We start from the raw sequence: 23,267 nt of genomic DNA, 5'->3' as shown, positions 1-23,267 counted from the left end.
ATGGGTGACCATAATTTCATTGGAATAGGGCACTGCCGATTTGGAAACTTCCTCTACGAATTCACATGCCAAGGACTGTGTAACTTCCCATTGTTTTGCTTGTCATTTTCTTCTCCAGCTCATTTTATGGATGAAGAACTGAGGCAAAAAGAGATAAGTGACTTGCTCAGGGTCGCACAGAGAATAAGCATTAGAGGCCAGACTGGAACTCGGGTCCCCCTGACTCCAGGGCTAGCAGTCTATTCACTGTACCACTTAGCTGCCCCCCATAGTTCTCAGTTACCTACTATGTGCAGAGAATTGTTCTTTGAAGACCATCTCAAATGGATATAGGAATAGGTCTATCTTTTATAGAATACGAAAGGCTCAGAATGGAAATCCATTTCACAGGCCATCTAGTCTAATCTGTACTCAACAAAGATTTCCCTGTACAATATACATGGCTAGGGGCAATTCAGACCTTACTTGAAGGCTTTTGGTGAAGTGGAACTTAATTCATGAAGAGCTAACTTATTGTATAGGAGGGGGGTAGACCCACAATTAGGTAATAAGAAAACCTAATATTAAATGCTAAGCATATCAAAAATCTATAAAACCAAGGTGAAACTTGTTTGGAGCTCAGAAGAGATGCTGAGGTTGGATAGATCAATTCAATCATCTTCATAATTGTCTCAGTTGAAGCTGTGGGAGAGAATGGGGTTGGTAAAATAAAATAATATAGAAACAGAAGAAAGTGAAGACAGATCATTGAAAAGCACACTTGTCAAGAAATCTGGAAGAGAGCCAAGAGATCTATATAGAGAGAGGGAAGCCACATAGTGTAGAGAAGAAATAAAAGTTCTGGAGATCATTGAAGTTGAGGGTGAAAAAAATATATACAGTGCGACAAAGAGGTCAACTGTGTCAAAATCATGAGAGAGAGAAAGGGAGAATATGAATGAATGAAAATGAGGAATAAAAGAGGAGTGAAATGAAAAAAGGAATGAATACATGAATGAACAAAGGACTGAAAATGAGGAATGAAAAAAGAGGAACATAGATTTAATTGGGAGTATATTTTTGACGATGGATAGAATAATTTTGGTAAAGAGATAGGTTATCAGATGTAAAGCACATGGTGGTATGTCATATTTCAAGGGGTTGAAGAAACACTGAATAGTACATAAATGGAAGTAATGTCAGTAATCTCAAGTAGTTTGTCAAAGGATGAGAGGAGATGTAGTGGCCCTAGCAAGATGTGGCTGAAGAGACTTAAAGGGAGTTTTGTTTTAAAAGATCAGAGACCTGAATTTATCTGTAGTTAGAGGGGAATTCACCAAGGAAAAAGAGAAAGAGAAATTCATGTATATTCATGGAATGGTAGTGATTACTGCGAAGAGGTCCAAGAGGAGATGGAAAGAAATGAGATCACAGATCCAGAAAGAGACAGAGGCTCACTCTTCATAAGTATATTCAAATATAAGGAAAAATGAAATTCCTTCTATGTTACCTTCTTGGGAATAATTTTTTTGTGTTCCATTAAAGTGACCCAGATAATACTTTGGTGATTTATCATTCTTTTGTTGTTTGTATGGTACTAATACAAAAAACCTCATAAATAACAGGATGGAGGGGTGACTATTTTCCCAACACTGTCATTGAGGAAAACCTTTAGAGCAAGCTTTTTGGTTAAATTATTTGGCATAGAGAGGTATATGATTTACCCAGGATTACATCTTAAATAAAAGAACCAAGATTTGAACCCAAATATTCTGACTACACAGGCAGTACTCATTCTCTGCCTAAATTGCTTCCTATTTCATAAGAGAGAGACAGGAAAAGGTTCCATTAAAAACAGGAATTTTAGTAAGAAAGATAATTGATTCAAAGCCTGATTATAGCATTGACTAGTTATATGAATAAGGCAAGTCATTTAAACTTTGTGAACTTGTTTCCTTGTCTGTAAGATGGGATGATTTTACTTACATTAACTACTCACAGCATTGTTGTGAGAAGCAAATGAGCTAACAGTCATCACTTTTCAATGTCAACAATAAGACCTCAGAGAGCTAGGAGGTCTACATCATCAGTACTGAGGCAAATCACAGAACGGTTGAACTTGAATGGACCCTCAGCTTCATCTGCTTTAATTGTCTCCCTTTACAGATGAGGAAACTCAGATGAAGTGGTGATCCCATGCCATATTGCTAGGAAAAGGTCAGCATAGCTAGACCAGACATCAGAGCTCCTTCATCCTTAACCAGCCTCTCTCTCTCTCTCTCTCTCTCTCTCTCTCTCTCTCTCTCTCTCTCTCTCTCTCTCTCTCTCCAAAGCAATATAACCTTACAAGTTGCTGTCTTTGTTGTTTCTTCATCCCAAAAGGCAAGCTAACCATACAGTCAGGCTGGTACCCATGCATATACCTCCCCACTTCTCCCATCTCTGTAATGGATACAGTCAATGTATAAAAAGTGGATATCCAGCCCAAGGAATAGATAGACTTTTATGGTGGGTTGTCTCTTTCATCTACTTCCTTCATTTTTCTGCAATTTTTCTATATGCCCACTTACTGCAGTATTTAATTCTTCTAGTCATCCTTTAGAAATTGTCATTAAAAAAAAAAAAAGAAATTGTCACTGAGGGTTTAAACTATCTGATCCTGAGAGGTCGCATCCCTATCAAAGTTGTTTTCACCTTTTAGTACTCATGATAGACTGAAAGCTCTTTGAGGCCAGGGACTGGCTTGTGTTTGTCTGAATACCCCAGTGTATTTCTAGCCCATAGTAGGAATCTAATAAATGTTTCCTGATGGATTGATTAGTTGTTAATGATTCTGAATTGCTGAGTGAAAAACCAGTCAAGCGATACTGATGGAGAGGACCAAGGGGTGTGTCGCAACAGAGGCGTGGCCCAACCAGAGAGGCAGGCTCCTGATGTCTGACCGGTTCAGTCCCACCCTTGTGAACTATTTCTTTGGTCTTAATACTTTCATTGCTGGAAGAGCAGATAACTTCAGGAGGATCTTGGACCCCTGGGAGAAAAAAGCCCAGATTCAGACTGGGAAAAAAGGTGAGAGTCAGAAGACACATCCTATTGGCCATAAGGTGAAGCTCTCTGCCATTCCATTTGGACGGGTGGAGTGTACAGAGAGAGAGCTGTTCACCAGAGGCATTCTACCTCCAACACGAGAAGGATTGCTTCAAGAGGAAGAACATCTTAACAGGTAAGGCTCACTGACTCATCTCTGGGACTGCTGAATTGGTCTTGAATAGAGGCACAAGGACAGAGATGGGGCATCAAGACTCAAGGGGACAAAGTGTGCAGTTCATGGTCTTTGGCTCCATCTTTATCACTGTGACATTGACTAGAGGCAACTCTATATCTCATGTCTTCTAAATTGGAGAGAGTTGATGATAATAACACTGATAGGCTAGTACAGACATGGATGTTCATATAAAAATAAGGATACTCATATACACACATACAATCTTATCAGCCCTTCTGGGATTCTGTTATGGAAAAAGAATCTGTCATTCTGAGCACATACTGATCATGTCATAAGGGTTGAGTATATGTTGAAAAAATAACTTGAATGCTAATAGTTATAGGGAGAGATATTTGATTTCTCATCCCACTGTGGAGGAAGGAAAATTCCATCCCTGCACAAGCTTCTCCCAAATCGACTCCCCTAATTTCCTCTCTTGTGAGAGCTGTCATTATATCTGTATTGTTTTACACTTTTAAGATAATCTCCTTCTCAGTTACTGCGGGGGTTTTTCTGGGGATGCTAATTTTAGTCACCAATTTTTTTTTCTGCCAAAAAGGTTGCATACTCCTTAGTTGTGAAAAAGAATACATCGTGGTGTGTGTGTGTGTGTGTGTGTGTGTGTGTGTGTGTGTGTGTGTGTGTGTGTACATCTACTCGCTAACACATCCACATAGCTTTTCTAAATGACTCTCCTGTTATGTGTGATGACAGTGTTAACATTCACTTCCATGGACTCATCAAAGACTGGCAAAGGCCCCTGTAGCTTTTGGCACAGGGGGATCTCATTGCATTTTGGGTCAGTGTGGGCTCTTTCACACCATGGTCTTCCAGGTAGGACTGTTAAAAACAAACCATCCATTTTCTCTTCGCCCTCCACCATATTGATTCCTTCAGACCCAGATCTTGCCACAGGGTAATCCCCACAGCTAAAATGTTTGGCTGCCTTGTACCTGCTTTTTAGATTTCCAAACTTCCTTCTAAACACAGCTCATGGGCCACCTCCTCCTCCATATTCCTTTCCTGAACCCTCGGGTCCTAATCTCTCCCCTTGAAATTCCTTTCTATATACTTTGTATTTGCGGATGAGTCCCTGGTTTATGTGGTGAGTACACCGTAATCCCCTAGAAGGGGGTGTTTCTCATTTTGGTGGATTCATCCAGTGCCTAAATGGTTGATGAATTCATTGTTACCATTCAACAATCCATCAGTCAATACATATTGATTTACCAGCTACTACGTAAGGAAGTATGGAAGATACAAATACAAAAATAACTATCCCCAGCCCTCAAGCTGATTTTGCTCTAATGGGGTAGACAACCCGTCCATGTAGAGATCTGTGGGAAATGGGTGCAAATCTGATACCAGGTAATCTTGTGTGACAGGAGGACCAGAAGTGGGGGGACACCCAAAAGTCAGAAAAGTGGTATAAAAACAAAAAATAGAGATCTCATGGATATTAAAGGAAAGCAGAGTGTCTAAAAATTGGAGGTAAGCAGGGAGTTAGTTCATTCCATCCACTGGGGACATCTACCAAGGCTAAGAGATAGAGGATAGAGTACCTTGTTTCAGGAATAGAAAAAAATGAGCATAAGATAGTGGGACTACTGAGCTCATGGGGGAGAAAGATGTTTAAGTAGCTTGGAAAGATGGGAGTGGGTGAGATTCAGAACATTAAACATCCAATTGCCACTAGAATTTATTGAGTTGGGTCTGCCACAAAGGCACTTTATCAATGTTTGTTCATTTGTCAGTCTGTCAATCAATGAACATTAAACCTGGGCATTTTTGTTGAGTAACTTGAAAGTATCTCTTGAGGCTTGGCCATATTAAATTGAGGGAATGAGACTCTTGTTCTAATTATATTTTAGGTAAGCTCCAAGCTGGCCTTGCCCACCAACAGTCTATTGAGTGCATTTTCTTATGGTGGGTGAGGCCACTGCTTACATGGCACATAGGAAATGGGCAGTTCTTTCTGGCTTCCAGCTCAGGAAATGGGATCAGGTTGGGTGAGGGAGTTCTCACGATCTGAAAAAATCATCAAGGGATTGAGAGAATAACATCCTTCTTTGATTTGATTAAATCCTTGTGAAAGCCATGTGGCCCAGTGGATTAGCCTAGGAATAAGGAGGCTTCCAAATGCATCCTGCCTCATACGTTCCTGAACTGAACTCATAGTCAAGTCACTAATCCTTCAGAGACTCATCTGTAAAATGGGGTAATAATACCAAGGCAACTTGCTTGTTGAGGGTAACAGGAAAATACTTTGAGAACCTTCCATTAAAGTGGAGGGAAGGATGATTATGACTTAAATGATCCCATTGGGTGGGGTGGGAGCTTTACCATGCACAGTTTACCAGGCTTGTATTGGTTCCCCAGAATGTTCCAGCTTAGTTTCTCTGTTCCAGCCCAGTGACTTCCAAGACTGACTTAACTCTTTCTTATGCACTATGGTCCCAATGATCAGTGGAGTAGTATGACGAATTGAAAAGGGCACCTTGGTTCTAGAGTCAGAGGACCCTGCACTGTTACTCACTATCTGAGGGACTCTGGGCCAGTCATTTTACTTTCTTCTTATCCCTTGTTACTCTTGGTCTTTGATTCTTTTCCCTGTAGAACTGGCCCTAGGCAAGTAACATGGCTGAGAGAGGGGAAAGGGGCTGAGAAAAGCATGCCATCAAGTCCCACCTCTAACACACATTGCTGGCATGACCCTTAGAAAGTCAACTATTCTCTCTGTGTCCTTAAATTTGTAAGAAAGACCTGGGTGGTCGAGGGAGTTTACCCAATAAGTACCCTATGCCAGCAAAATCCCAGCTCCATTCTGCATCACAGCCCAGATCATGTGAATTCAAGGTGAACTTGTTAACTAACCCTGAGCATGAGGACATGGGGCATCCTCCTCATGCCTGGAGGCTGATGCTAGCACCTGCCTTGGACATTCTCACTGATTTGAACAATCATAGGAGCTTGGAGTCAGAGGGCATGCCAGACATTTGAACTTCAAGCCAGTGGACCTGAAGCTGCTTAGTTTTTACATTCCCATTAGAGACATGAAGCACCTGTCATGACAGTAACAAAAATTCACAGTTCTAACTTCCTGTAGGCTTTCCTTTCAAAGCCCAAGCCCCTCTGAGAGAATAGGAAAATATCAAAACTCCCAGATTTAGCATCATAAGACCTGAGTTCAGATTCTAACTTGGCTACTTTTATTACCCATGTGAAACTGGGCAACTAGCATTCAGCTGCTCTGTAAAATAAACGAGTTAAATCTGATGATCCTTAAAGTTTTTCCATTCTATGTCTAGAATTCTTTGGTCCTATGTCTATATGATGTCTAATATTCATCTATAGATGGGATAGACTCTGTAGTCTTGATAGCTAATAACAGTCTATGTTTAGGCTTTGAACATGCCAATTCCCTTGCTTGAAATGCACTCACTTTCCCATTTATAATTCTTCCATCCCTTCATAGCTCAGCACAGACACAACTTTCTCCATGAAGCTTCTACTGAGTCCCGAGGGGGGGAAATCCTTTTTTACCATCTCGGATTTCTCTAGAGTCCTTTATCTGTAGAGCATCTGTTGTCCTATCTCGCTCTGCCCTGTATGCTACTTTTTGGTGACTATTGTAATATATATTGGGAAAATTAGTGGGATTGAAGAACAGGGGATATGGAAGGGTTTGTAGCAGGGAATGGAGGAGTTGAAGGGAGAGAGGGAATATGACTGCCGGTGAGGTAAAAGGAGAGAGATGCCCCCTTCTGAGAAGCTATTTTTGAAAAAATAGGGTTCCCGAGAAATGAGCCTGAGGGGATGTTTTCTCTATAGATTGATGTTGCAGATACGTCAGAGCAGGTAAGCATGGATCCTCCTAAGGGACAAGCCTCCGCCCCCAGACCAAGATCGCCCAGCAGGGGTCCAATAAGGACAGTTTATAGTTGAATGGCTGTCCTGAGGTTCAGCTCCTTCTATGTCCCCTGAAATGTTATTCCTCTTATCTGACTTTGACTGCAATATTCAAATAAAGATAAAATTTGATAACAAATTTGGATTGGAGAGGTATTGGAGAATAGGGAAGAGGGATTTCCCTAGATGAGGTTTTTGAGTCTCTCTCCACTTTTGAGCTGAGGCCAGGTCTCACTGACTGGTGGAGGGTTTCTCTCATTCCTGTCTATACTATATCTGTGCTAGCTTTCTTAATTTCAAAGTCTTTAGCAGAAGATAGCAAGAGGAAAAAAGTTCTAACCTTCAGAGCTGGTGGGCCTGTCTCTTTGGGCTGATGCCCCTAAAGACTGGTCGTACAGTTCAAACTGCTTCCTTTAGTCCTTTTGTCAATGACACGATCACAGGAATCCAGGGAGAGCACACAATTGGGAAATTCAGGAATAGAGGCACTTCTATCCAGAAACAGGGAGCAAGACCTCCTTCCAGTTCCAGCGCCAGGAAGGAAGTGCTCATCACAAGACCAACTGCCACTCCCAGTTGCCCCTTCCCCCACCAACTGTCAGTCTTGTCAATATGTTCTCTCTAACACTCTAACTGCAGTTTGTTCCAAATCAGTGGCAGAAAGTCCAGAAAGTGCTTTAGTTTTCCTTTCCACTATTCCTCACAATAGAAGATAAGGTCTTTGAAGACAGGTAATATGACTTTAAGCATGTGCACACACACACACACACACACACACAATTTCTTACACATGCTAAATGTTAATAAAATGTTTCTAAGATTGAAGTGAATTAATCCAGAAATGGGAGATAGGTAGTACCAGTTTTATTATCCTGTTTTGCAAGAGAGGAAATTGGAATTCAATTCAAGACATGCTCATGGCCAGGGGTATCAGTGTTCATTTTCCAAACTTCTTGATTCCTAATCCAGCAATAGTTCTATTAGGCCATGTGGACTCTCCCAGTTAATCTGGATTCCATGGGGGCCTTCAAATCACAAGCCTACCCAGCTGACTATGAGTGTTTTTCTTGAATCATGCCTCCCAGCCCCTGAGTCTAAATGCTTCCAAAGGATACATTTGGCACATTATTGGACATGCCCCCTTGCTCTCTCAGCTTAAATAAAATCATTTTGAGGAAATGATTACCACCACCACAACCCTTTTACAGAAACACAAAAAGACAAAGCATAACAATATGTGTATTTTTTGTTCAGTCCCAGGACAGCACAAAAAAAATTAAGAGATTCTCTACCAAAGTTCCTCATGTATTCATCTTTGTGGAGGGGAAAGGACCATAGTGTGATCTCTCCAAGGCTGTGCCACTGGAACCACAGTATCTGGCAGGTCTGACCACACTGTAAAGGTCTCCTATAATGGCCTGGGGATGGACTGAATATTTGTCATCCAAGGATCCATCTATCCTGATTTGTAAGAAAAAATACCTCGGTTAAAGACATCTCCAATGCTCACTGCCATGGTGGTAGAGTTATTTAATCTAAAAGACCCTGAATTTCCTCATCTGTAAAATGAGGGTAGGTGGATTAATATTCTTTTTTCCTTATGTCTATAGCTTAGGCACTAAGCACAGTATCTAGAAGTTAACGAGTGCTTAATAAATCCTTGTAAACTGACCAACTGATTTAGTTCCAGACCTTAGCAAAAAGATCAAGAATGGAAATATACACTTCATAGTTAGCTGCATAAATCTGATATTTGGATACACTGCAATTAAGAAGATTGTGCAGAGTAGAGAAAAGAATATGTAAAGGAAGTGGACGAAACCTATTAAAGATCTGGGATAAGATGAAGAGGCATAAACCAAACAAAGGAGTGAAAGAGGTATGGTTACATCTAGGACAAAGACAAGAGACAAAAGCTCCAAGAAAAGACCATTGAGATGTATGGTAAAGAGGGCTTGATGTTCTTTGAAACAGTAATTTTAGAAGTTTTATTATTGTTGGGGAGAAAGTGGCATTTCAAAATCATGAGCAAATAAGGATGAGGCAAGTGGTGACTAAAGAGTTTATGACTTTTTTTTTCAAAGAGGTTAACACTAAGTGAGATTAGAGAAGAGATGATAGATGGATTAGGAAGCAAAGTCAAGGAAGTCTCATTTTTTTAAATATGTGGGGCAACTACAGCATGTTTCAGGCATAGGAGAAGGATCTCAGAGCCAAGGAGAGATTGATTATGTCAATAAGAAATGGATGTTGAATAAAGATCCTGAAGAAGGTGCATGGGATGAAACCAAAACTATGAGTAGATAAAATTTTGTGGGTATACATTGTCTTAATGCTTAGGTTAAAGGGGGGGAAACGTACTTCAGAAGAACAATTCTTAGTCATAGTGTCATAGAAAGACAGCAATTGATACAGAAAAGTTCTGGAGTTTGGGAGACCTACATGGTCATTTTGGACCAAGAGGAGGACATGGCAGCCAAGAAAACAAATGCAACCTCAGGCTTCTGAGAGTAACATAGTGTTACAGAATAGAGAGTTGACAGTCCTGTGTAGGCTGCCCTAGGCAACTTCCTGCTTGAATATTATATGGAGTTTACACCACACATTTTTCAAAAGATACTGCTAAGATGGGGAATATCCAGAAAAAGGCCTGAGAATTTATACTGCTAAAGGAATTGAAATGTCTGGATTAAACATGAGAATTGTTATGAGCCATGTGGTTGACTTTAGGAAATGTTATGTAGAAGATGGATGAGACTTTTTCTGTTTAACTGAAGAGAGAGAAACTAGGAGTGATGGTCAGAAGCTGCAAAGAACTCATTTTATGTTTAATATGAGATCAAACATCTTAGCTTAGAGCTAGCCAAAAATAAAATGGACTTCTTTGGGTGGTGGTGAATTCTTCCTCATAGGAAGTTGTTTATAAAAGATTGGGATGGGGGCAGCTAGGTGGCTCAGTGTATTGATGGCCAGACTTGGAGACTGGAGTTCCTACATTCAAATCTCTTCTGCCTTGGAAGCAATACACAGTAATGATTATAAGATAGAAAGTAAGAGTTTAAAAAATAAAAATAATAGACTGGACTTAATAGGTTTTGTTGTAGAACAGGTTCTTGATCAGCCATAGATTGGACTAGATGGGGAATATCCTTCTGACGTCCCATCCAGTTCTGAGGTTCTAGAACTTGGAGAGAATAACCCTAGGAGCAGGAATAGAGACTACATCTTGCCTGGAGAGAAAAAAGGTATATGTTATGAAAATGCTAATAGTTAAGAAAAGAGCATTCCATTTCTGCCATTAAACTTTTGCTGAGATAGGATTCTGAGATAGGAGATAACAGTATTGGTATGGAGAATCAGGTACAGTTGGGATTCAGAGGAGAGAAAAGAAAGTTTGAACCAATTATTGTGGAAATTAAAATTGGAACAGAAGAGTAAGGAAAGCTCATTTTTGCAGCAGCAGCAATCCATTGATTGTCATTTACTTTGGTTATTTATCCTTTCCAAATTGTGTCCTCCATTAGCCTATAAATTCCTTGAAATCAAGCACTTTATTTATTTATTATAATATATATTATATTATTCTATTTATACCCAGAACTTAAGCACAATATCTGGCACGTAAAAAGTGTTTAATAAATATAAAATTATTTGGCATGATTACTATTGAAATCTATACTGATTGAGATAATTAAGAAATGTATCCTTATGTTAAAATACATTAGTGTTTGTCATGGCTAATAGATAGGCAACTCACCTACTACTGAGCTTCAGCCCTATTGTCCCAATTGGTTGCTACAACAATGATCCAGCTGACTAGTCCTCTCTTATTGATTGTCTCATCAGTGTATTGACTGATTCCAATCAATACTTTGAATCAATTCTGTCCAGGTGATTTTTAAGCCATTTGGAAGAAACGGAAGAACTTGCTCTCTTGGAAAGGCAACGTCTCTTGGAAAGTGAATCAAGCATTGTAGAGTCAGAAGTTCCCTCCCTGGCAATCTCCAACAACCAAACCCACAAAGGAATTCCCTTTATAATATTTCAAAAATGGTCATTTTCTCTCTGTCTTAAATCACTCAAAGCTATTAACTCTCAGGTCAACACCTTCCACTTTGGGAGAGCTTTAATTGTGAGGAAATAGTTCTATGAACCAAGCCCAAATTTGCCTATTTACAAATTCTACCTGTTACTCATGGCTCCACCTTCTTGGGAAATACTTGAAAGAAAACCAGTATTCCCAATCTCAGTCTCCCTTTCTCCAGACTAAAGTCCCCACTTCTTTCAAGTGATTCTAATCTGCTCATTATTTTTGCTGTATTGGGAACAATTTTTTTTCTTTTATAACTTTCATTTCCCTTTTAAGCTACTCAGGAATATGATATTGCATCTCTGTGATTTTTTTTCAATTCAACAGAGTCCCCTCTTTCATAAATTGTTGAATCATTTCCCTTAATTTTTAGTCTTTATTCATTGATATCCAAACTTGTTTACTAGATCTGGAGGCCATATTTCCTACCATTGTAACTATTTTTTTTTTCATTTTAATTTATCTGTTTACATTCAAAGTTTTGGGAATTTAGTCAGGAATCTTTGACACTTTCTCTCCCACATCTTTGCCTTATTTTACTTGACACTCACTTCAGACTTTCTCCCCTTTAGATGGTATTTCCCTCAGGGCTAGATACGAAAGCATCTTAGCTTCCTCCCACACTAGACAATCCATAGTTGCCAGACTAGGTCTCTGCCCCAGTTGACATTTGAGTGGTAAGAACCGGTCCCAGCTGGATGCTGTGAAGATAATTTTAGTGTTGTGACTTGAAATCTAGATTTAAATGGTCACCAAATATAATTCCCAAGGCAGTCTGGAAATTATGGAGATTTTAATTAATATAGAGAGAAGGAATTAAGGAAAGGAGGGAGAGGGAGAGAGAGAGAGAGAGAGAGAGAGAGAGAGAGAGAGAGAGAGAGAGAGAGAGAGAGAGAGAGAGAGAGAGAGAGAGAGAGAGAGAGTTAATTTAAACTGCTCTGGCTCAGGCTGAGCCAGGCAGTAGTTAAAGACCTTGGCCAAAGTGGCCTCCCTGAGCCTAAGGGTAAGGGAGTCAGTCTTATCACTCACCACGAGACCATCTCCAAGCTTGGTTCCAGTCCTCCACTGAACTCAATCTCCTGAACTGAGTTCAAAATAATCACTCCAAACTAGATTTCCTCAACTGACTTTTTACCCCTTCCTTTTAAAGAAATTTTCTCTTATGTCACCTCCCCTAAATTTTCACGTCTACCAATTGCAGTAGATGATTTTTTCCAGGACTGCCCATTCTTAGTTCTCACCACTCTTTAGTTCTCACCTTCTCTGGTTAGATCATATCTTCTGAGGTACTTCACACTTCTTTGTTAAGCTCACCTTTTGTGAGTTACTTGACCTTTGATTAATTTAGCCTTTACAGGTACTTAACACCTTTTTGTATTAGATCTAAAACTAGACCTAGCTTAAGGCTCTAGCTTCATGATAAGGTATGAGTTAAATACCTTCATTGTTCAATCAGGAGTTTACAACTTTATCTTCCCCTAAAGTATGTCTAAGTATAGGTGGAGTAATTTTAAAAGTTCCCAATACATTCCTGATTCTTGTTAGACCAAGTATCTCCATTGTTACAATAAGGGAATAACTTAAAATAAAATCTTCTAAAGTATAATCTGAGTAGTTTTTAAGATTCACAATGCTCTGATCTTCTCTTAGACTTAGTTGATTACTTACTATACACCCCCTATACATACATACATATACATGGTGTCCTATCTTTGTGAGCTGCCTCAGTCCCTCTGTTATGGCAACAACAGTTCATAATCTGCTTTCCCTAGCATCAACAGTTCATCTATCACAACATTAGTGCTTAGCTTCTTTTGGATTCTGGGTGCCTCAGATCATGGAAACAGTTGAATTTGATTTGTCTTTGCTATATAATTTCTCATTGGGAAAGGTTTGAAAGGTTGAACGGATCAGAGAAATCATCTAGTCTGTAGCTGTGTTGCTATTCTAATCCATGATGAGTGTTGAGGTCTGTCACTCTCTTGGTTTCTCTCTTCTGAATGATCTCTAGTTCATCAGAGCCCTTAAAATTTCATGCCCAGAGGTAAGCACAATTCTTTAGTGCAGTCTGGCCAGGTTGGAGGTCAGCAGGACTGATAATTTTTTTTAATTTCTAAATATTGTCTATTATATTCTGTTCTTTAGGACATTTGAGGGGTTTGTTGGTTCTTTTCTTTGTATTTGGCACTGATGTTCAGAATTCCAGACTATACCTGCAAGAGGATTTGAATCCACCATACAAGGATAACTTCTGTAATGGACTAAAACAAATTGTTCACTTATTCTTGAATCTACAATTTACCCAATATACTCATCCGAAAAATTCCAGAATTCCCAGGAAGTAGAGTTGGTCTACTGGCTTTGATTGTATATGGCTTTTAGTCTCACTATTTGCATAGTCTCGGAGTACAAATGCCTTGAATGATTATCTACATGATATGAATTAAATTCTTTGCTTTTCCTGTTTAGCAATGAATCTGTGTGTAATAATTAGGTCATCTGAGAGAAGTTACCACAGTTGATGTAGGATGCATTATAATGGTTAAATTGGGATTTTGACTAAATGAGAGATCTATAAAAAGTGGTCACCAAATATTATCCCTTAAGCGAGAAAAACTATTAGCAGCTTTTAACAATTTTGTTTAATTGGAATATTAGTAAAAAGAGGGAAATGTGGAAGGGAAAGAGGTAAGGAGACTGCCTAACCTACCCTAAATGCTGATCTTGTGAAATGAAGATTGCTTCCCAATAGAGTTCCAATCTCCACGTGGAAATCCTAGTCCCTCAGCAGCAAGTCAGACAGGATCCAGGCAACATCCCAATGCAGAAAAACCCTCATGAGCTAAGCTCACTGAGGCAGAAATGAACCCAAGAAGAAAGTCCCCAACTCCAAGGAGCTCCAAAACTGATAGTTAAAGTCCTGAAACTGAAAACTCCAGTTGAGAAGCCCAAAGCTCCAAGTCAAAATTGAAGTCCAAAAGCCCCAAGGAACCATTCTCCAAAAAAGAAGTCCAAAGGAGAAGACCCAAAGAGAAGCCCGTTGGACAGGAAGTTCAGAACTTTTTTTATAGTTTTGTCCATGTCACTTCCTGTCCCTTCCCCCACTTTATGAGAACCAATTGCAATCTTTTCAATTTGCCTAGCCCTGGTGGGGGAGGGGGCAGTGGCCCCTGAAGTTGTAAACAACTCTAGCAAGTCACTTGTGAACTCTCATACTTAGTGACTGGTAAAGTACTAAAAAAGAGTGCTTAAGTTTTTTATTGATTAACTTAAAAGTTGCTGATTGATACACAAAGAGACTTGATTCACTCTTCACAGCATTTAGTTTGTAGCACTCCAGCAAGGCAATTTGAGAGCTCAAAGGGACCTCAGAGGCCACTTAGTCCAATCCCAAATTTTAGAAATAAGAACTGAATGAAGTTTAGAAAGTTGAAGTGATTGTCCATGTTCACACTAATATCATAAAGCAGAACTAAGATTCAAACTCAGTACTCTGACCACCAAGCCAACATCATCCCTATAAAACCACCCAAATACACACATATAGATTCATTTTAGATTTAGTGAAAAATATGAGTAAAACTCAGAAAGTTCAATTACAGAGCTTATGGTATTCAAAGACTAGGGTCTATCATTGCCTTGGCATTACTGCCTCTATTTTCTTATCATTCGTTCTTCTTAAAAGCTTTTGGTAAGAGAAATGAATGTTTGCAGAGGGGTGTGGAGATTGAAAGAGTGAAAAGTGTTGGAAAATTCTTGCAGTGACCAGAACTTGCCTCCTTTGATGGCTTCTTTTTGCATGAAGTTGTCCCCAGATTCTCATTGGCAATAGCTATGGAATATATTATCTAGAAGATCTTGGTCAGCTTAAAAGTTTTCAAATGTTAGTTTGGTCATGGATTGAGTATTGAAAGAATAATTGAATTAATTTCTACTAGTAACAAGAGTATTGGTCACTGAGTGATTTCTTTTTGACCATGTCATCTCATTCCACCACACCCTACCTCTGATTTTTCTGGCACTATGGGACAACAACAAACCCTTCCCCTTAATGTGCCCAACTCTTCTATTTCTCAGACTTACCCAATTGAAAATGGAGCAAGTAGCCTAGAAACAGGAGTACCAAATAATTCAGATAGCTTATTTCCTTTAAGGGAAGTACCCACTTTTAATAAAAATGGAAACTTGGTATCTGTAAGACATCATGCACCTTTTAGCCCTGAGGATTGAAAAAAATTGAAGGAAGATATGCCATCATTTGAGAACGAACCAATATTAATTATAAAAAAATTAGAGCGCATATTCAGAACTTGTGACCCCACTTGGTTGGATGTTGAGAATTTATTAGAAGCATTATTAACAAAGAGAGAGAAAAATAATATCGTCTCTCTGGCTAATCAAAAACTAGGTAAAAAAGGAAGTTATTGGTCAAATTGAAGATCCACATTGGAACCCCAATGTTGAACTAGATTACACAAAACTAAACCAGGCCAGAGAAGCATTATTGACAGCCATGAGAGCTTGCTCTGATAGACCTGAAAAATGGTCAAAATTTGAAAAAACCCGACAACATATTGATGAAACACCCTCCCAGTTTATGGACAGACTTATTGACATAGGGAATACATATGTGGACCTTGATTTATCCAGAGAAAGAGACATTAGACAAATACGTAGGCAATTTGCTAAGGATTGTTGTTCAGTGGTAAAATACTACTTTAGAATTAGCTGTCCTAATTGGGACTCTATGGACCTTGAAGAATTGAGGAGAGTAGCAACCTATGTTTATAAAGGTCATGTAAAAAGACCTGAGGAAGACGATACATCAGTGGAAGATTTAAAGAAAGAAATTGAAATGTTAAAGAGACAATTGAAAAATAAGGGAGAGACTATAGCCCCTTTGCGGCAATTCACAAATAAATCAGTAACCTGCCACTTCTGTGAGAAGAAGGGCCACAAAATGATGGAATGTAGAACCTTTCTTAAGATGATTGGAAGAAATACACAGTTTAATAACAATTTTAGAAATAACAACTATAGAAATGATGATAATGGTTATAGAAACCAGAACAACTATAGAGATGATAATAGTCATAGAAACCAGAATTTTAGAAATTTTAGAAATTATAATAATGATTATGGAAATAACTATAATGAACATAGAAATAAGAACTTTAGAAACCAAAATTATAGAAATAGGAATTGGGAAAATAATGACAATGCTCAAAATGAAGAAAATTATAATGATAATACCCAACAACAAAATATGAGAAATTGAGCTTGTCCAAAAAATACTCGAGGTGCCCTTCAGGGGGTGCCCAAGGAACTTCCCAAATATAATGAAGGTGATTCTTCTTAGACTCTATTGATTTTGTTGATATTAATTAACCTTTTTTCAGTTTTTTCTCCACTCCAAATAGTAGAAAACGATGAACAAAGAACTTAAAACTATGATTGGAAAATTATGCACTGAGACACATTTAAAATGGCCTGAAATCCTACCTCTGGCCCTATTTTATCTTAGAAGCTGGCCTAGAGGAAACCTACACATCTCATCATTTGAGATGCTTTTTGGACATCCTCCTATACAGGCTAAACCTTTTTCCCCTGCATATACATCACTATTAGGGGGAGATACTTCTATTGCTTCCTATATACAGGAATTACAGCACAAACTACGTGAACTTCATGGATCTGGAGCTGCAGTACAAGCCGGACCACTAGATTTTTCTCTGTATGACCTGAACCCAGGAGACAAAGTGTATATTAAGAATTTCAAGTGTACTGGAGCAACTCAGCCTTCATGGGAAGGACCATTCCAAATATTGTTAACTACTCCAACATCTATAAAGGTTGGAGAAAAGGACTCTTGGATTCACTGCTCACATGTGAAGAAAGCATCTTCTGCTGAGACTGATTGGCTGCATCTTATCACATGAATTGGAGATAATAATCCATAGACAAATGGATGCTGTTTTTTGAGAACACATTGAATTACTGATTTTTTCCTTAATTTCTATTATTGCTTTTCTTTATTTTGATTAGAATATTTGATTTTTCTCATTTCTTGTACAAAAGGTACATATAAATATTATTTTTCTTCAGTAATACAAGTTTAATATATATATTCTTGCTATGTCAATGCACAAGCTTTAAACTATGGGAACCTGCCATTTATTGATAAAATGTTATGAGACTATTATTAATGTTTGCATCTGATTCCAGAAAAAGGGATAAAAAACAAGGAGCACAGACTTAACCTGAATAGTGCCAAAAAGAGCACACATGAAATACTAATGTGAGACTCGAGGTTGCGACGCTTGACATATGTTAAGTCGTAGGACTTCCTTGTATCTACACTCTCTGCGAAGTACTCATACAAGTATAAAGTTTGACTATCATGCTGGCTCCCTATATCCCTGAGAATGACAAAAAAGTCAGACGAGGGAATGACGCTTCCCTATCAAAATAGAATTCTAGATTTTTCCTTCTTATATTATGGCAACTTCCTGGAGTGTTGCGTACAAATGTCTAAATGAAATATTACTGCATTCTGTCCTACAGACTTGTGGGATAGAAATTACTTTAAATTGGACCTATACAAGGACCTATTTTGAATTTTTCCCTTATGTTTTTGATTGTTTTTTTCTCTTCCTTTGATAATTGACTCATACACCCCCATAACTTAACATTGCATCCTGATTTGAACTGGATGTTTTTAACACCTACTTCAGGGGGGATTGTATTTTAATTTAAAATCTAAGAATTTTTGAATTTTTTTGTTTAAGATTGTATTGTTATAAAAATCCAAGACTTTGAATTTTGTTCGAGAAAATATCTTCAAGAAGGAAGCTTGAAACTCCTATATCCAGAGAATGAATTGTTACAGAAAGATGCTGGAAAAACCTACACTTCATCAAGAAGATCAAGAATGAACTTTGGATATGATTGATTGAACTGAACTTTGATTGAACATTTATTGTAAATGTACAAATTTATGCCAAAAGGGACTGCCCCTAATTTGGCTTTCTGTCAATGTGCCTAGCAAAACATTGGTTTTGCTTTCTTTTCTTTTCTATTTCCTCCCTCACTATTCTAATTCCTCTTAGAAAATTAAATATTGTGTATATCTATAGTTAGAAGTGCATTTAGAATTACAAAATGATTATGTTAAATGATCAATGGGGAGACTAGTCTCCCAATGATCATCAGGGGGGATTGTGAATCTTGAAATTTCTCAGACTTGTAAATGTTAAAAATTTCCCCATTGGGGAATTCTCCATTGGAACAATTCCCTACTGGGAACATTCCCCATTTGGACAGTGAGAACCCTACTTAGATCAGAAATGTGAAGACCTCTACTCCACCTGTACTTAAGTCTGCTTTAGAGGAGAACACTCCTTGCTGAATAATGAAAAGTACTTAAACCCATACTTAAGCCATGCCTATTTTTAAGACTAATACAAAAAGTTGATAAGTACCTATAAAGGTCAGGCAACTTGTGAATTTACAAGGAACAAAGAACTGGGAAACTTACTCAGAGCTTTCCTGGTGTGAATTACTCAAAAATCCACACCTTCTTAGGTGTGGACTAAGAATGGTCTGTCCTTTGGAAAACATCTACTGTGATTGGTAGATGTAAGGACTTAGGGGAGGTGACATAGGAGAAATTGCCCTTTAACTAGGAGCTCAGATAGGAGCTCAAGGTACTGATTCTTAAACATTCAGATTGAGGATGGAGCTGGTGAAAGCAGCTGAGATGATGCTGGCCTGGTGTTACTAGAATCTTTGCTTCGACAGATGCAGTGAGTGATTAAGATATAAGGACTGACTGATCTTTTCTTGTAGGGCTTAGGCCTGGGTTGACCAGGGCTGCGTGGGTCAGCCTATTCTTTTCTCATTTATTTCCTTTCTCTCTCTCTCTCTCTCTCTCTCTCTCTCTCTCTCTCTCTCTCTCTCTCTCTCTCTCTCTCTCTCTCTCTCTCTGATTCCTCATTGTATTATTAATTAAATTCTCTATAAAACCCAGTTGACTTAGGTATATTCATAATTGGGAATATTTCCCTGGCAACCACCTTATATTTGATTTAAAACAAGACACTGTAGTGAAAAGATTTCCTGCGGTCACAAATTTATTCACCCACTCTTATATCTACTACAATTTAAGTCTTCAACTAGTTTTACTCACTACAGTTTATAGCTTCACCATTTTAATTATTACAAAAGTGTGATATTCTGTATCATTGGAGGTTGAAACCACAGGAATAAAATCTTAAGTGTTTGAAATATGGTATTTGCCAAATTTGAATTTACTTCCACACTTTTATATAGCTTTTGAAGTTCCATGTCAGTATAGAGAAGCCCAATTCTAAATTTAAGCCTCCCTCTGGTCACTGGTAAAATGAAGGGGTTAGATTAGATAATGTTTAAGACTCCTTCCAGAGGTGAATTCAAGTTCATATTATCTTAAATGATTATTTTCTGAAGTCAGCCTAGAAATAAGATGCTCAGAGTGTCAACAATAGCAGCGATCTCCAGATGACCAATTGCTTTAGGAATGGTTTAGAAAGTCACCCTTGACAAAATAGCTCTTCTTAAAAAAAATTCATATTTTTAGAATATTTTCCATGGTTACATGATTGATGATTTTTCCTACCCCCCCTCCCTGACTTATAAGTAAATGTACTGGGTTATTATCATTTAGCAAAACCTATTTCCATGTTATTTATATCTGCAGTAGAGTGATCTTTTAATGCCAAACCCCCAATTATATCCCCATTGTACCACGTGATCAATCATATGTTTTCTTCTATGTTTCTGCTCCCACAGTTCTTTCTCAGGATATGGTTAGAATATTTCTCATAAGCCCCTCAGGATTGTCCTGGATCATTGCATTTCTGCCAATAAAGAAGTCAGTTACATTTGATTATGCTACAATCTATCGGTCTCTGTGTTCAATGTTTTCCTGGTTCTGCTCCTTTCACTCTGCATCACTTCCTGGAGATTGTTCCAGTTCACATGGAATCCCTCCACTTGATCATTCCTTTTAGTACAATAATATTCCATCCTTTGGAAGAGAGAGAGATTGGAAAAGCATGCAACAAGACATGGAACAGCTGAGACTGATGACCTGTCAGTCAAATGAAAGTATTCTGATTTGGAATGTTACAGGGAGAAACAGTTGGAAGTCAGACCAACTGGAGGTGGACCCTGGTTACCTTGAAAAAGGGAAGAAGAGAAGAGGCAAACTGAAGGGTTATGTCTTTTAATCTGGAAGACAGCAAGGAGGTGGTCTGGTGATTTTGAAGGCAGAAGAAAGAAGGGGAAAAGTCCAGATATCTCTCTTACTTGTTCTGTTGATGATAGTGACTGAACTTCCAAACCTATCAGCCATTTCTCCCAATTGAACTATATTCCAACATCCTCCAACCTAAAACTCATTGTAGTATTAGGGAAATCCTCAACCCTCTTGCCTCCATTCCTTATCCTTTCCTGTTTTTCCCAAATAAAACCCTTACTTAAGATAAAGAGGAGAAAGAGTATTTTATTTGAAACATCATAAACTCACCCTATCAGATACAACAATGTGTTCAGTCATTCCCAAATTGAGGGACACCCTCTCCTTTTCCAAATTTTGCCACCACGAAGAGCAGGGCTATGGATATTTTTGTACAAATCTTTTTCCTTATTATCGCTTTGGGGTACAAATCCAGTAGAGGTATGGCTGGATCAAAGGGCAGCATTCTTTTAAAGTCCTTTGGGCATAATTCCAAATTGCCCTCCAGAATGGTTGGATTAATTCTCAACTCCACCAGCAGTGTATTAGTGTCCCAATTTTTCCACATCCCCTCCAACTTTTATCACTTTCCTTTGCTGCCATATTGACTAGTCTTCTAGGTATAAGATGGTACCTCAAAGTTGTTTTGATTTGCATTTCTTTAATCAGGAGGAATTTAGAACACTTTTTCATGTGATTATAGAAAGTTTTAATTTCTTCATTTGAATTGCCTATTCATATCCCTTGACCATTTATCGATTGGGGAATGGTTTGGGTTTTTTGCAGACAGAATAACTTTTAAACAGAATGAGTCTACCTTGTTTGATCTCTGAACACCTCCAACCACTACCAATGGACAGGAATGTCCCTAAGCTCCTGCAGTAGTAGCAATCAGCAAAAACTCAGCCTTCCTCCTAGACTAGTCTCTCCAGTCAAACCCTGTGGTTTCAAACTCCTCTCCCCAACTAATTACCATGTTCTTTCTCTCTGGACTCTTCAGAATCCTCCTTTGTGCTTGAGCAATATTCTTAACCCTGAAAAATGCCTCCCCCTACATGACTTTCTTAACCTGAAATATCCCTTTGCTCCTAGAACCCTGTCCCCAAATTGGCTAGTTCCTCCCTGAAGCTCCATTTTGAGGAAGTTCCCAGTCTAGTGCTATACTCACTCCACTCCTAACTCTCTGGACTTTTTATCCAATACACCTTTTCCTCTTTCCCAATGCACTTTCACCTCTATTTGTGTGTTATTTTCACCGTTCAAAAATGAGCTCTTTGAAGGAATGGACTGTATTTTTCTTTCTGTATTTATATACCCAGGAAGTTACAGTGCCTGATACATAGTTATTACTAGATAACTCAATGACTTGACTTGACTACCACCAACAGAACAGACATTCATGAGAGCTGAAGAAGTCAGGGACCCTCAGGGAGATACAGGAGAACATAGGTACCAGGATGGTTAAAACAAAAATCTCATCTCTACAGCAACTCCTCAGGAGGCTGCTGAAGACCTAGAGTCTGAGAGCTCTGTGAATTTCAATGCCTCACAGACACTTAGTCTTTTTCTGGACTGCTCATCACGTTCAGTATTGAGGTAAGCAGTCCTTTTGGAGAAGATGATTGTCAGTTTTACCACTAATAATACTAACCACTGATCAACTTTCACCAATGAACATATAATGTTCATGAGCCACCAGAATCATAGTTCCTCAGATCATTGGCCATGTGCCTAGTCTGACTCCTCACTGTTTGAGCGCAATTTTCATGGAGATATGGCCTGACAACTGCTTCTTATTTCATTAATGGAAATAGTAAAGAAGATGTATTATTATTAACTTTGTCAATGTACCCTAAGGATCATTGAACCTTTTCAATGCATTAGCTGAAATGTCCTTTGTATTATTTTCTATAATAGAATTAGAGCAAGAACTCTTACTTTTTCATCTCTAATTCTTAGCACCATATATTTTACCTAGAAAGCTCTTAATAGATAATTTTTCATTCATCCATTCATAAATTCCTCAGTTGGTTTGTCTGCCCTTCAAATGACACTAAATTTATTTCAATGCCAATATCAGAATCTCCTAGACCTGGGAGCTTGAAGGTTGCTTGCCATTTGTAGTTTATTTTCTCATTCATTTCTTCTTCCATTTTAGAGAGAGAAAGAGAGCATTTGTACCATTCTGAGACAGTGATGATTAAAGTGAAATATCATTGCTGGATTTGTTTATATTTTGTTTCTTGTTAGAGGCCTTATGGGCCAGGAAGACAACATCAGGTTGGGAGAAGAGAGATGCTAAGGTGGTATGATCTGGAGGCCAGGTTATAAAGGGGTAGTAAAGGCAGCTGACAACCGAATCCAAAGACATTGAATGAAAATGGATAAATGTAATGGATTTTTAAAAAATAGTGGCTAACTAAATGTTCTATCACTACCTGGGTACTTTGTAGAAGGGTAGAAAATTGTTCTCATCTGTTGTAACTGCAAATTTATACAAATAATCAATTGAGAAATAGTTATTGAGATGAGGCTATATACCAAATAGTACTAAGTACTAGGGGTGCAATTATTTCTAAAAAAACCCCAAACAAACAGTGATTTTACTGGTAAGATGCTTATAGTCTTCTGCTCTTTGATACAGCTATAACACTATTGGGTTTGTATGCCAAAGAGATAATGAGGAAAAAAGACTTGTACAAGAATATTCTTAGCCATGCTTTTTGTGATGGCAAAAAATTGGAAAA

At 38.4% G+C, this 23,267-nt stretch overlaps 1 protein-coding gene across 3 annotated transcripts in view; it reads left to right on the top strand.

Moving 5' to 3' along the window:
- The first annotated feature begins 2,950 nt into the window (after positions 1 to 2,950).
- TPRG1 (tumor protein p63 regulated 1) overlaps positions 2,951 to 23,267 on the top strand; it is a 170,938-nt gene continuing 150,621 nt past the window's right edge. For 2 of the 3 annotated variants that reach the window (XM_001362693.3, XM_056808199.1), the window contains exon 1: positions 2,951 to 3,202. The gene's annotated coding sequence lies outside the window, so the exon portion shown is untranslated. The remainder of the gene's footprint in view (positions 3,203 to 23,267) is intronic. The other variant, XM_056808200.1, reaches the window with a different exon arrangement.

This window comes from Monodelphis domestica, chromosome 8 (assembly GCF_027887165.1).
Source record: "Monodelphis domestica isolate mMonDom1 chromosome 8, mMonDom1.pri, whole genome shotgun sequence".
NCBI lineage: Eukaryota > Metazoa > Chordata > Mammalia > Didelphimorphia > Didelphidae > Monodelphis > Monodelphis domestica.
This window is presented reverse-complemented; position numbering and strand designations above follow the sequence as displayed.